Source organism: Cololabis saira, chromosome 10, assembly GCF_033807715.1.
Source record: "Cololabis saira isolate AMF1-May2022 chromosome 10, fColSai1.1, whole genome shotgun sequence".
Taxonomy (NCBI): Eukaryota; Metazoa; Chordata; class Actinopteri; order Beloniformes; family Belonidae; genus Cololabis; species Cololabis saira.
Window position 1 is genome coordinate 31,619,786 of NC_084596.1, and position 12,259 is coordinate 31,632,044.

Consider the following 12,259-nt stretch of genomic DNA (forward strand, 5'->3'; position numbering starts at 1 on the left):
AATTAAGTGTCACCCATTTATCCACTTTGGCAATAAAGGCTTTTTGATTTCGCTCTTTAGATTTAATGACAAAAAAAAAAAGAGATAATGATCCACCGGCTGGGTTGGTGCATCATGCACAAATGAGTTAATTCTTAATTAGACATACCTGGGCTTGATTGCCCACAAGGAGACAGCCCCGGTGCTTTGATAATAGCAGCTTTAAGCGTCTCAGTGCTCGAGTGGCTCGCCGTGCTGCTGTCGCAGCAGTAAGGTTGCTAGTTGGAGACTCAAATGGGGCCTGGGTGTTTTGTTTTTTTTCTTTTTTAGTTGTTATTTACATCCAAATTTCAAACACACGCCAGTTAGATGAAACTGGTGATTCTCTTGTTGATATAATGCACATGATTGTGACTGGATGAAGCTCCTGTTACCAGATGACTCGGGGAAGGAAAATGCTGGTATGTAAAACAAATGTTTTACATAAATGTTCTGTTTAAACATCAGTATATAACAAGTAGCCCAGGTACGGAAATCTGGTCCTGAGAAACTAATGAAGTGGAACAGAAATCTATGTGTGTTTTATGGGAATACTACTGATCTATAGTTATCGATCGCGTCACTCAGGCACAAGTCCAGGATGTCAAGGGTGGGGTCCTTGGACATTTGTGGAGCCACCATTATTGCTGAGTGATGGATACAGGTTCAGGAGCGTAATCTGCTGCCATTTAAATGTCTTTTTTCAGGGAAGATCTTGCTCCTTTCATTAAGACGATGTCAAACCACAGTCTTCAGAGAGCATGTGTGAGAATCCAGGCGTTAAACTGTCCTGCCAGCAGTCCAGACCAGAATCCCGTTGAAAACACAAAGCAACACATGACATAACACATGTGACAAAGAAGTCTACAAACTGCTGTACGACTGAACTCGTATTTTGAATATGAACCGGACTTTCAAAGGTGTCTCTGTAGTTCATAGACTTTGACATTAAGGTCAGAATTTGATATGATGTTCTAGTTCGGATTCAATTTAGCTGGTGTGAATAACTCACAATAGACTTTCCTTTCTGTTTAGGTATACAATAAAATAACAACCCTCATCACATTTTATTTTGCTGAATGAAACTTGAGATTCAAGCTTATCCTATAAGACACGGGTCGGCAACCCGCGGCTCTTTAGCGCCATCCTAGTGGCTCCTGGAGCTTTTTCAAAAATGTTTGACCTTTTTTTTCCTTTTTTTTCTCTTATTTTTCACCCTTTTCTCTTTTTTTTCTTCTTTTTTTCCTTTTTCTTTTTTTCTTTTTCTTTTTTTTCTTCCTTTTTCCTTTTTTAATCTCGACATTTCGACTTTTTTCACTAAATTCCTTGACATTTCGACTTTTTTCTCGACATTTCGACTTTTTTCTCACATTTCGACTATTTTCTCAAAGTGCATAATGAAAAATAAATCTTCCCCCAGTTATAGCTAATATAGATGCAGCATGTGTTGCATCTATATTAAGACTTTTCATTTTTTGCGGCTCCAGACATATTTGTTTTTTGTGTTTTTGTTCCAATATGGCTCTTTCAACATTTTGGGTTGCCGACCCCTGCTATAAGACATCTTACTGTACACTTTTGCCTCCCAGTCTCTCTTCTCTTCATTGTTTATATTCTAATTGTCTGATAACTTTGTTTACAGCCTTTTTATTTAATAAGTGTGTTCATTAGCTAATGCAGCTTTCCCCCACAGAGAGCAAAAGCACTAGTCTAGAAATCTAGAGGTAACCACAAAGCAAATGTATGTGGTTGCATCTCGCTACCAGCCGCTGGAGCTCATTTAATATGCTAAAAAAATAATGGGGAGCCAATCAAATCAGTTTATCCTGGTAAAGAAAGCGTCTGAGCGGGATTAACACTGGGATGACAGCAGTGATGTAATAAGGACAGTGTAGATGGATGCAGCTGAGGTTTGGACAGATGAATTGGCTCTTTTGCTGTCAAGAAAATGTTCAGTTACTCTTCCACACAAAACACGCTCACGTTGACTCGTTCCCATCGCTCTGAAGGAGTCACCGTGTCCGTTGATCTGATTGGTCACAGCGCTAACCAAGTGCATGCGACGGGTATTTGGATGGGGAGGCCCTGTGCATCGTTGCCAGACCCTACATCTTTTCAGATGTGGCTCTGATCAATCAGGCTACAAAAGCTCTACAGCCATTGATAAAACCAGATGTCCTGCTTTTGAGACTTTAGCTTTGGGTGTTAGGAAAAACCTTCCAAAAGTAAGACAACTGCTTTAGTCAGTTTTAAGCTTCTGAAGATAAGGCTTAAGAGATATCAACACTTTTCTCTTCACATTCAGCGCCTTTTCTGCAAGATTGTCCTTGTCACAACTCAGATGGCTTTTGTTACTGCAGAGACAAGTTACCTCATCCCATTTTCTCCAGTACACACTTGACATTCAAGCCAGGCAGTACAGGACTATCTCCACTTGAAAAAAATCGGATTATGTGACTGCATGCTGCTTTGTGTCACAATTATATCTAAACTGCTGAGCTCCTGTTCACTCAGCGTCATACTGATGGTCATCTGATGCTTGTCTATGAGAGACTGTCTGCTCTCTGGCGTGCCTCTGTGAATGTGTGACGTGGATTCACTTTAGTCGAGCTGACATTCTGTTGCCTGCTGATTATGTGGATTGTGGGGTTTAGAGTTGTCCAACTTGGCTCATCAGATTTTCTCTGCAGGAGCTGTGAGTGCTCTGCTGGGCAAAGGCCGTGCTGTATATACTGGAGGCAAAGGTGAGACAGAAAAGTATCTTGGAGACTACACAGTCTCATTTTAATACACACAACAAAAACTTTCTCTCAGGTGTTTTTATATAATGAAAAGAAATCCTCAGTTCTAGGCTGTGATGGATGTTGAATCTATATGTGATAAAAATACTTAAAAAAAAAAGAATGGAAGTGGTAAAGGAGGGGAACGCCTTCACCAGAGACAGATCTCCTCGTATGTAATTTCACGTTTCAGTTCAACTTGCTTACTACATAATTGTAGGACTTCTGTCACTGCAAAAAAGAAAAAAAGATCTCAGGCAAACTTTGGAGACCTTTGAGACTGTTGTCATCGAGCTGCCCACACGGCACAGCGCAGAACCACCTATTTGGAGCTTTAACAAGAGACATCATCACAATTATTTCACGACAGGCATTTTTCTTCTGCGATAATCCAAAAACTACACACAGAATACGAAGCACGACGCAGTAGCTTCTGCCCACTCAGAAAGCATTCACACCTATGGTCTTAGATGTCTGATAGCAGTTCAAGTTGCAGTGATAACTTGGTCCAGTTCATATACTGGTTGAATCTGGGCTGTGAATGTAATATTCTGGTGTTTGATTGTAGTGAAGGAAGCTTGTGTGCTCACTTGTTTTTTTTTTTTTACCTTGAGACAAGATCATTTGTTGAAACTTTACTACTTTGCAGATATGTTATTTGAGTGTGGACGCTTCCTCTGTTGCTTGAATGTCCTGTCATTGCTGACCAAGCACTGATTTACAGAGATGTAAAGATCAGAGCTTTGCAGGGACCATTTAATCTATACAGGGCTGCCTTTCTTCATGTCACTGAAAGGGGTTCTGTCAGCATGATTGGAGATTTCATGGGCTGCTGAATACATTTTGGACTCATATGATGGTGCTGATGAGAAATGATACATCTTGGTAGTCAAATATCAAAGTTACATTGACTAATGCTCCTTTAAAAACACTATCATCACATGATTGAAAACGGCTTGCAATGACCTGAGGAATCAGCAGCGAAGAAGGGCTGCTGCTGCGTCTCTCATTCGCAACAACTGAGGAACATTAATAAAAGGAGGACGTCATTTTGAGTGGAGAAGAGTTAAGAAGTGCACATTATTCAATAAGATAAAAATGTAAATCAATGTTTATAAAAAAAATGTTCAGATATCAGTATTCAAGTTGAAATAACCTTATGAAGATATTTGAAATGTGTGTCAAGACTCAAACCTGTATTTTAGCTTAGACTAACATGTACATTTCTGTTTTTGTTCAGTTTTCTGTTATTGGTCACTTGAGCCTATTGGATAAATAAGATAAAACGGATATTTTGACATAAACTCAACATTTAGTAAGATCTCAGCGGTGGATGCAACGATGATTCAACATGTTGAATCAGCCGAACTCCCCACAAACAAACTTTGATGCCGTTGGAGGGAACTGACGGTGTGTCACATACCAAAAAGACAAGTAAGGGAGATGAACACCGACCCTCCTGACGTGCCAGCAGTTCATTGTCAGCTCGGCGTGTAAGGTCTCTAAGGCCAGGAACCGCTTCTAACTGATGCCAATCCACGCTATTTGTACAGTTGCCGTGGTTACTAGACTGTACATGTAAATCGGCCTTTTCAGTAGAGCGGGGCTATAGAAGCAGATTAGGAAAATAAAAAAAAACAGGGAGTGAAAAGGAGAGGATACCTATAGGTTGTTCTGATCCAGAATAAACCCGTCCATAAGCAGTTCTGGTCATGGAAGTGGTCTAATCAGTCTGCTCTTATGAACTTATGAACTGACATAGGTGGAAGTTATGTTGCTTGTTATTTGCCAGTTAATACACACTATATTGGTGATGTTAGGACCCTCTACTTTAAAAATACCCAAATGTAAGTAGCAGTTTAGTTGTAAAAATGGATGTTTTATTGTTAACAGTGATGGTGGAAAAAACAAAGTCTAATGATTAACTAAAACATGTTTTAATTACAAGCTTTTTAAAAAGGAGCCAATGTCTTTAATTAATACTACGGTACATGAATGAATGCATTGGGAAGAAAATAATGGGATGCTGACGCATTCCTGTCGTATTAATCTCTTTTATTTCCTGGGACATTTGTTAATATTTATACGCAGATCTCACTTTATTTTATGTTGAAGGTTTGTGGTGAAAGTAATTTGGTACACATAAAAAAGTAAATCTGATGCACTGTTTATACGGATTGGCTCGGCGCAATGAACAAAGATCAGTGGGTTTTCCTCATGTGCAGGTTCTTACATATAGGTGTTAAGGCTGAAATATGCTTCTGCGTCACACACACGCAGAGCACACGGCGCAGTCGTGACGCCGTCACGAACCGTTCAGAGTTCTCCGTCTCTCCATTTGGTCGCGGTGCAGTACCCCCCGCGGCCACTAGTTAGCGATCTTTTTCTGAATGGTTTATCCGACTTTTTCCGGTCACAGTAAATCAAAGAAATAAGGACAACTATTGTGCAAAAAACAAAAAAAATCACATATAAACGAAGAAAAAAGCCCTGGAAGTTCACTACTGCTTCAAACCGGAAACCGGAAATGCTTCGCTTTCAAACGAACCAATCACAGCCCTCTCGGTCTGCGTGTGGACGGCGTCTCCTCGACGCGTAGTTACAATTTTTGGGAGGTGCACGTCACTGACGGCGTGTCCTCTGCGTGTACAAAAACCACACGCCGTAGACACGGCGTCGTTTTGACGCAGAAGCATAATTCAGCCTTTACTGAAATGCTTTACAGAGCTTTGCTGGAGCCTTCATCATACCAATAACAATGAATATCATTTCTTCCTGATAGGTTCATAAGAAGGTGTTTTTTTCAGCAGAATATGAGTGGGGAATCTAGGCTAGTTGCAAGTTACTATGAAATCTACAAACGTAACCCATGTTCAAGAGCACACAACTCCGCTGTGTACCGACCCACTATCTCTGCCTTTTCTCTCCAGAGTGTATTTCTGAGGTTCATTTGCATGCATGCATGACATTACTGGAAGACAACTTCCATAACTTCATTGTTGACTGGAGCTTGGCGTAATTTAGCTAAACAACGCAGCTATTCCTCTATCATAGCAAGTGGAGCCGTAATGATGTTGGTTTGCCGGGTTTATTGGGTTCATCTTTCTGCAGGTGCTCGTTCAGAGGAGGCTGATGATCTTGTGATCTTGTCAAGCAGTTTTCATCTATCCTCCTCTTTTGTGTTTCCCTTTCATTTCATGTCACTTTTTAATTTCTTAACCCCCCCCCCCTTTTGTGAGGCTCTGGTCGCTTTGACATAATGCACTCAAGGACCTTTCTGAATCAGATGCAAGTGACGTAAACTTTTTGTCCTTTTTGTTGTCTGAGGGAACAAACACTTTTCCATCTGTGCTTAGTATTAAAAAAAAAAAGTGTGAACAAAGAAGCAACCCTGAGCTTTGATTTTGATTTGAATGCCGAAGCATTTGCTGAAAAACCTTTGAAATGTTTGAGAAAAGTTTTTGGTTTCACCTCAAACTTCAGCTCTGTGAGAATTCTCTCAGTCCACATATTGGCATTAACACATTGAGATTGAGAAGGGACTATCTATTTGAAGTCAATGAGTAATGGTTATTTAAATTTAAAGATAGATTTAAATCATTTGAGCTATCCAGGGTGAACCCCACTTTTCTCCCACAGACAGCAATAACAGGCTCCAGCATCCCCGTAACCCTGAACATGATGAAGCAGGTATGAAAAATTGATGGATTTGTGGATGTTTGTCATTCTCTCTCAAAAACAAAAATGTGTGTATTGATCTACTTTATCCCGCAGTATGACTCAGAATGGTCTTGATGTCTGGTAGCGATGATGACGTCAGATCCAACTTCTAATGCTATGACTTACTTTATCCCCCCTCCTTTTACTGTACATAACCCCTCGGGGGCCCTGCTCTTCCTCCTACGAGGAGCACACCCCCGTTGCGTGCCGTGCATCACTCTGTCAACCAAAGCACCCAGGAAAGAGCCTTACAAAAGTAGTCGGCTTGAATCTGGCGTGACATGGAGTAAAGAGCAAAGGAAGGAACGAGAAGTGAAGATCACCAGTGGTGTGTGATCCATATTGGTTTGAATGTAATTGATTTCCTGCTGTGAGGAATCTGTCTCTCAGAATCTCTGAACAAACCGTGACAGAATAATTGAAAGAGCAGAGAGAGTCGGAGCTTTATCTCAAAGTTTTCTCACCACATCCTTGTCAAAGGCACAGGAAAAGCATATCACACATGACCTTCGCATGGACGGTCTGTTTCATGTCTGTTTCAGGAGGGTCATCATGCATATTCGGAACATGTATAGGAGCATAGATGAAAGGTTACAAGACAGGAACAGTGACACTTAGCATGGCCTGTGTTGAATCTGTACTGATTCTCTTTGTTCAGTAGAGATCATAACAGACTGCTTCACTCCTATAGAAACAACTGCTTCACTCTCAGAGAAACAACTTTCTTAGCATGGTTTATCTGTCTTGTGGCTGCTTTTGTTTTTTAACTTTTTGGTTTACTGAAGGTTTTTGCTGAGATTGTTCAGCGCCACAAATCTGTATTTATGAGTCAGTTGCTACTAATGCCGACCCCCCCCCTATGCTTCTTTCAAGGGACAATGGAAAACAATAAGCGGCACGTGGCGGAGTTGCCTGGGGGCCTCTGTCATTCTAAGGAGATTTAATGCCGGTGTCCGAGGCGGTGGCAGACTTGAAACCCCCGTCCGCATCTATTCATCTGGTGAATGGCTGGTGTGAATGGAAAATTTCATGATGGGCTTTGTGATTGACACCCCTCCCCCACCTCACATACACACACATAACTGGGCGTTTCTCCTGACCTGGTAACTCTGTAACCTCTGACACCTCTCTAAAGTTAACGAAGATCACTTCAGAAAACGAGTAATTACGTTAAGTATACTTAATTTATTTATTTATTTTTTTTTTTGTTTTGATATTTTTATTAGGGGGTAAGGCACAGTTGAACAGGAATAAACGAAAAAAGATATACAGTCTACCTCCTTTTTTTTTTTTTTTTTGGATTAAGAACAGAACAAAAAATCCACACAAAACAATGACAAATACACGAAAATTATTATATTCTTATATATAAGTAATATTTAAGTATTTAAGCTAAACAGTATGAATTAAAAAATAGATGAATAAAAAGGGGGAGAAAAAAAAAAAAAACCCCAAAGCAAAAAAAAAAAAAAAAAAAAAACCCAAAAACAAAAGAAAAGTAAATAAAAAGATAAATAAAAAGGAGGAAGAAAGAGAGGAATGAGAGAAGAGAGGGAGGGGGGGGGGGGGGGGGGGGGGGTCCGTCAATCAGGAGGCAGGGACTGGAGAGAGTGGAAGAATGTAAGAAAGGGAAGCCACTTATTATAAAATTTGTTGCAACTACCCTTCAGTGAATATTTAATCTTTTCCAGCTTCAGAAAAAACATGGTGTCGTTGAGCCACTGGGTACTAGAAGGAGCCTTATCGACTTCCAGTGGAGAAGAAGGTGGCGTCTTGCCAGTAAGGAAGTAAAAGCCAAAATGTCTATTTGGTTTGAAGTAAACCGGCCATGGTCCTCTGGGAGCCCGAATAAGTATACTTAATTTATTTTGCTATAACAGCCCTGAATGAGTCGGCCTTCTTCAAGAACATATTGATCAGTTCCACATAGTCATGTAGAAAAGAACAGATGGCTTTTAATTTTAAGGATTAACATGTAATTTTGGCCTACTGTTATTTTATTTATTTAGCGAATGCAAAGACCTTAAGCCAAGCATTTGCCTCCTGGTCTGCTGTATGGTGGGTAACTAATCCTCCTTTCAGTCTTTGGAGAGGACAAACTTTGAGGATGTGTTGGATGTTTGCTCCTCTCCACAAGCACACAGCGGGGTGGGGCCACCGGCCCATTTGTGACGGCTGGCCAAGCAGGGGCCGCACCAGCCCTGAATCGATGGAGGGTCGACCACCGTCTCCTTGGGAGGTTGGTGCCAGAGACCTGTAGGTCCGTGTCAAGCACCAGATGTTTGTTGGAACCTCCTTGGACTCTCATTCCCTTTTCCAAGCCACTTGGATGGTGAAGTCAGCTGGTGGGGTGTTCTTCCAAATTAGTCATCTAGATGGAAGTGGAGCAGTGGGTGGATTGTGGATATCTGCATGGAGTGGTAGATTGGGAGACTGTTTGACCTTTTAGAAGAATCTACTTCTTACCGGATATGTGGAGGGGGGATGTTTTGATAGGACAGGAAGCCAGGGGACTGGTGTTGAACGGATAGTTCTGGTTATGGTTCTCACCTTAGCTGCCATCGCTTTTAGGTTTTCCTTGAAGGATAGGGTCCGATCAAGGGTCACTCCAAGGTAGGTTGGACTAGGTACTGTTATTGACAACTTTGCTTTAGTTCATTGATTTAATACTAAATCTTAGGTCCTTGATCGTCTAAAATCTCCTTTTAAAGTAGAGTGGAAAGTGAGGGATATATGAAATTTGAGAGCCAAAGAAAGGGAAACTATGAGCATTTGTATCACACATTTCAGGTACAAGGCAATTCAAAGTGCTTTACATAGAGCATAGAGTTAACAGCAAGATGGGAAAAAAAACATTAAAAAGTACGAATAATAAAAGTTAAAATGATAATAGGACATATAAATGCACAAAATGTAAGTTCCAGTGATGTGTGGGTAATTAACAATTAAGGTTTAAAGTGCATTAAGGTTTGAATTTATTTCAGTCGCGTTTCCTTTTTTCTAGCAGAGACAATCCTTTAAGGTCATATGTTTTCGTTTAGTATCCTTTTCAAATAAATCCTCATTTAGACCTGTTGTAGGCTCATTCTGCATCATCTAATGTACACAAGGTTTGCTGCATCTGATGTGCAGAATGAATACGACTCTATCAGAATTGCAGAAGCAGAATCACGAGGACCAGACACAGGTAGAACAAAGCTGTTAAAAAGATGACATGTCACCCTTTAAATCTTTCAGCCTCAGAGTTGAATTAAGAATATATCACCTGTTGTTAGTACTCTTCTGTGCCTCTCAAAGCTGTGCCTCAGCTGAGACTTTGTGTGGAGATGCTGCCGGCAGTAAAGGCTCATCTGCAACGCTGAAGACAGTAATTAGAGGGAGGGAATCAATAATACATGGTGAGGGACGGCTAATGTACCACAGGGACTGACGGACAGACAGAGACGCCTCAGATACCCAGCCTGTTGTCTCATATCCGCTGGTTTCGTCACAGCCAGAACAAGCACACGAGGCATGAAAAGCAACAGGGGAAATAAAAGCTGGGAAAGAGAAAGGTTAGACAAATTGATAAAGGAGCTTCAAAGTATAGAAAAAGATTGTAAAGTGAAGGAAGAGGAAACTGAAAAGTAAAGACACTGATCTTCGAGGATTATGTTCAGCGGAAATAATAATTTTCTTAAATCCCTTAATCACATAGACATTTCTGTTATTGACTGCATAGAATTGAAGCCAAATAATGTGGCAAAACATAAGACGCTCATTACAGAACCATGCGCTGGGAAACCGGCCCTTCAAAGTGATGTTTCAGAAATCAATACGAGGCTGTGAAACTGACCAAAATGAAATAAGCGTGAACGCCGGGAAATAAGATTGGCAGGCAGACGGAGACATGCCACCGGTCTCTGGGGGCGGATGCTCGCCAAGCGGTCTCTCATCCAGGGGGAGCTGGGGCTAATGTCTCCTCCGCATTAGCACACCAAGACCACATCAGGCTGCTGACATCAGCTCCTGCAATCCTAGACAAACCCACACACTCGCACAAATGAGAAGATGAACAATAAAAGCATGAGAGAAGGGAGGTGCAATTAATCAGTCATAAGAACAATTGCATGCAGCATTCACTTGCCCCCAACGCGCTCCCTCTTCATTACACCCCAACCCATCCGTCTCCCTTTCAGCACCGCTCATCATTAGGCCACATATACTAATGTGCAAGCATGGTTTATGGATTTATGGCCACAAAAGTGTTTGTCCACATGTAAGAAGCTGATGTACTGAGACCTCCTCTGTCTGAATAAAACATCATTACTGGATTGACACTACAGACCCGTGCAGCATGACACCACAGGTGGCTCGTTACTACTCGCATTTCTCCCTGCTTTTTGAACCTCTACATCAGCACACCAGCCCCTGCACACTCCCCCCCACCCTTAACATCCTCATAATGACAGAAACATTCCAAATGTGTGATTACTCAGACCAATAAACAAATGTCATGCTTTTATTTTGAATCTGCTGCTGTCCATGTGCGGCATTTGTCTGTTAAACATCTCTATCGTAGATAGAGCACCGGCAGCAGTGACCATGAAGACACAGGTGAAGTTACCGAATCAGTTGTTAGAGACATGAGTGAGGGACGCTCACCAAGTATATTCGGGGAAATCAGCCTGTTGAAAACACATTGCAACAGAGAGTGGAAGGCGTTTATAAATGGAAGAATCAGAAAAAGTACATAAGGACCTGACACTTAAAACTGGGCAGAGTTCTTTCTGTCATGTCTTTGGACTGGATAGAGAGAGCTGCAGCATGAGAGAACATGCAAAGTTATAACCTCAGGTTTTAGGTCGTAGTGCGACTCTTTACATGTTCCTTGAAGGGTTTTCAGGTTTTCATCCAAAATGTCCATTGTGTATCTTTCTGCTTCCAGAGATGAAGGGTGGGTGTTAAAGTAATTACAACTTTCTCAATTACAAATAAACTGAAACAACCCCCCAAAAAAACAATAATAATAAAAAAAAAACGTATTAAAATCTCTCAATTTTCCAGTCCAGACTGGTTTTGATTTTTTAAGGCTTTGTTTTGGTTCTGGCAAAGTCTGCACCTTCCGCTTTCTAACGTAATGGGCCCAATACTGCCACCTAACGACGGCTTTATGCAGAGCAGTTTACAGGGCTGCAGATTAATGGAAACATTTTAAAAGATTTGTTATAGAATTATAAGCAAACAATTTCGACCTTAATGTGGCAGGCTGAGTGCTGCTCCACCTTGGCTGCGCATTAAAGGTGGAGCAGCACTCAACCTGCCACATTAAGTTAGTTTGAGACAGCGTTGCAAATGTGAACATGTACCACTGAATTCCACCTTTTGTTGTACAACTCAGGGGCAAGAGTTCCCTTTATAGCCTTTGAGTGCATATAGCTGATGACAGTTGTAGATTAAAACAAAAGGCTTACAAACAAACTAAAATAAAAATTGTTAATATTCAACTTCTTTTCTTTTATCTCTAAAATGCACTTGTGACTTAATTTCCTTTTTTCAATTTTTGCAACTCATTTTGATGCAAGTTTGACCAGTTCTAGCATTATCCTCTGACTTAACGATACAATGTCAGTAACACCATGTAAGGTTGTTGACTGGCACCTCATCAATCGCTCTCTTTGCCAGGTGCCCTCTTTGCCAAAATCTCTGATTCATCCCCCAGGAGAAGGTGTTTAAACTGTGAAGAGCCATTTGTCTGTTGG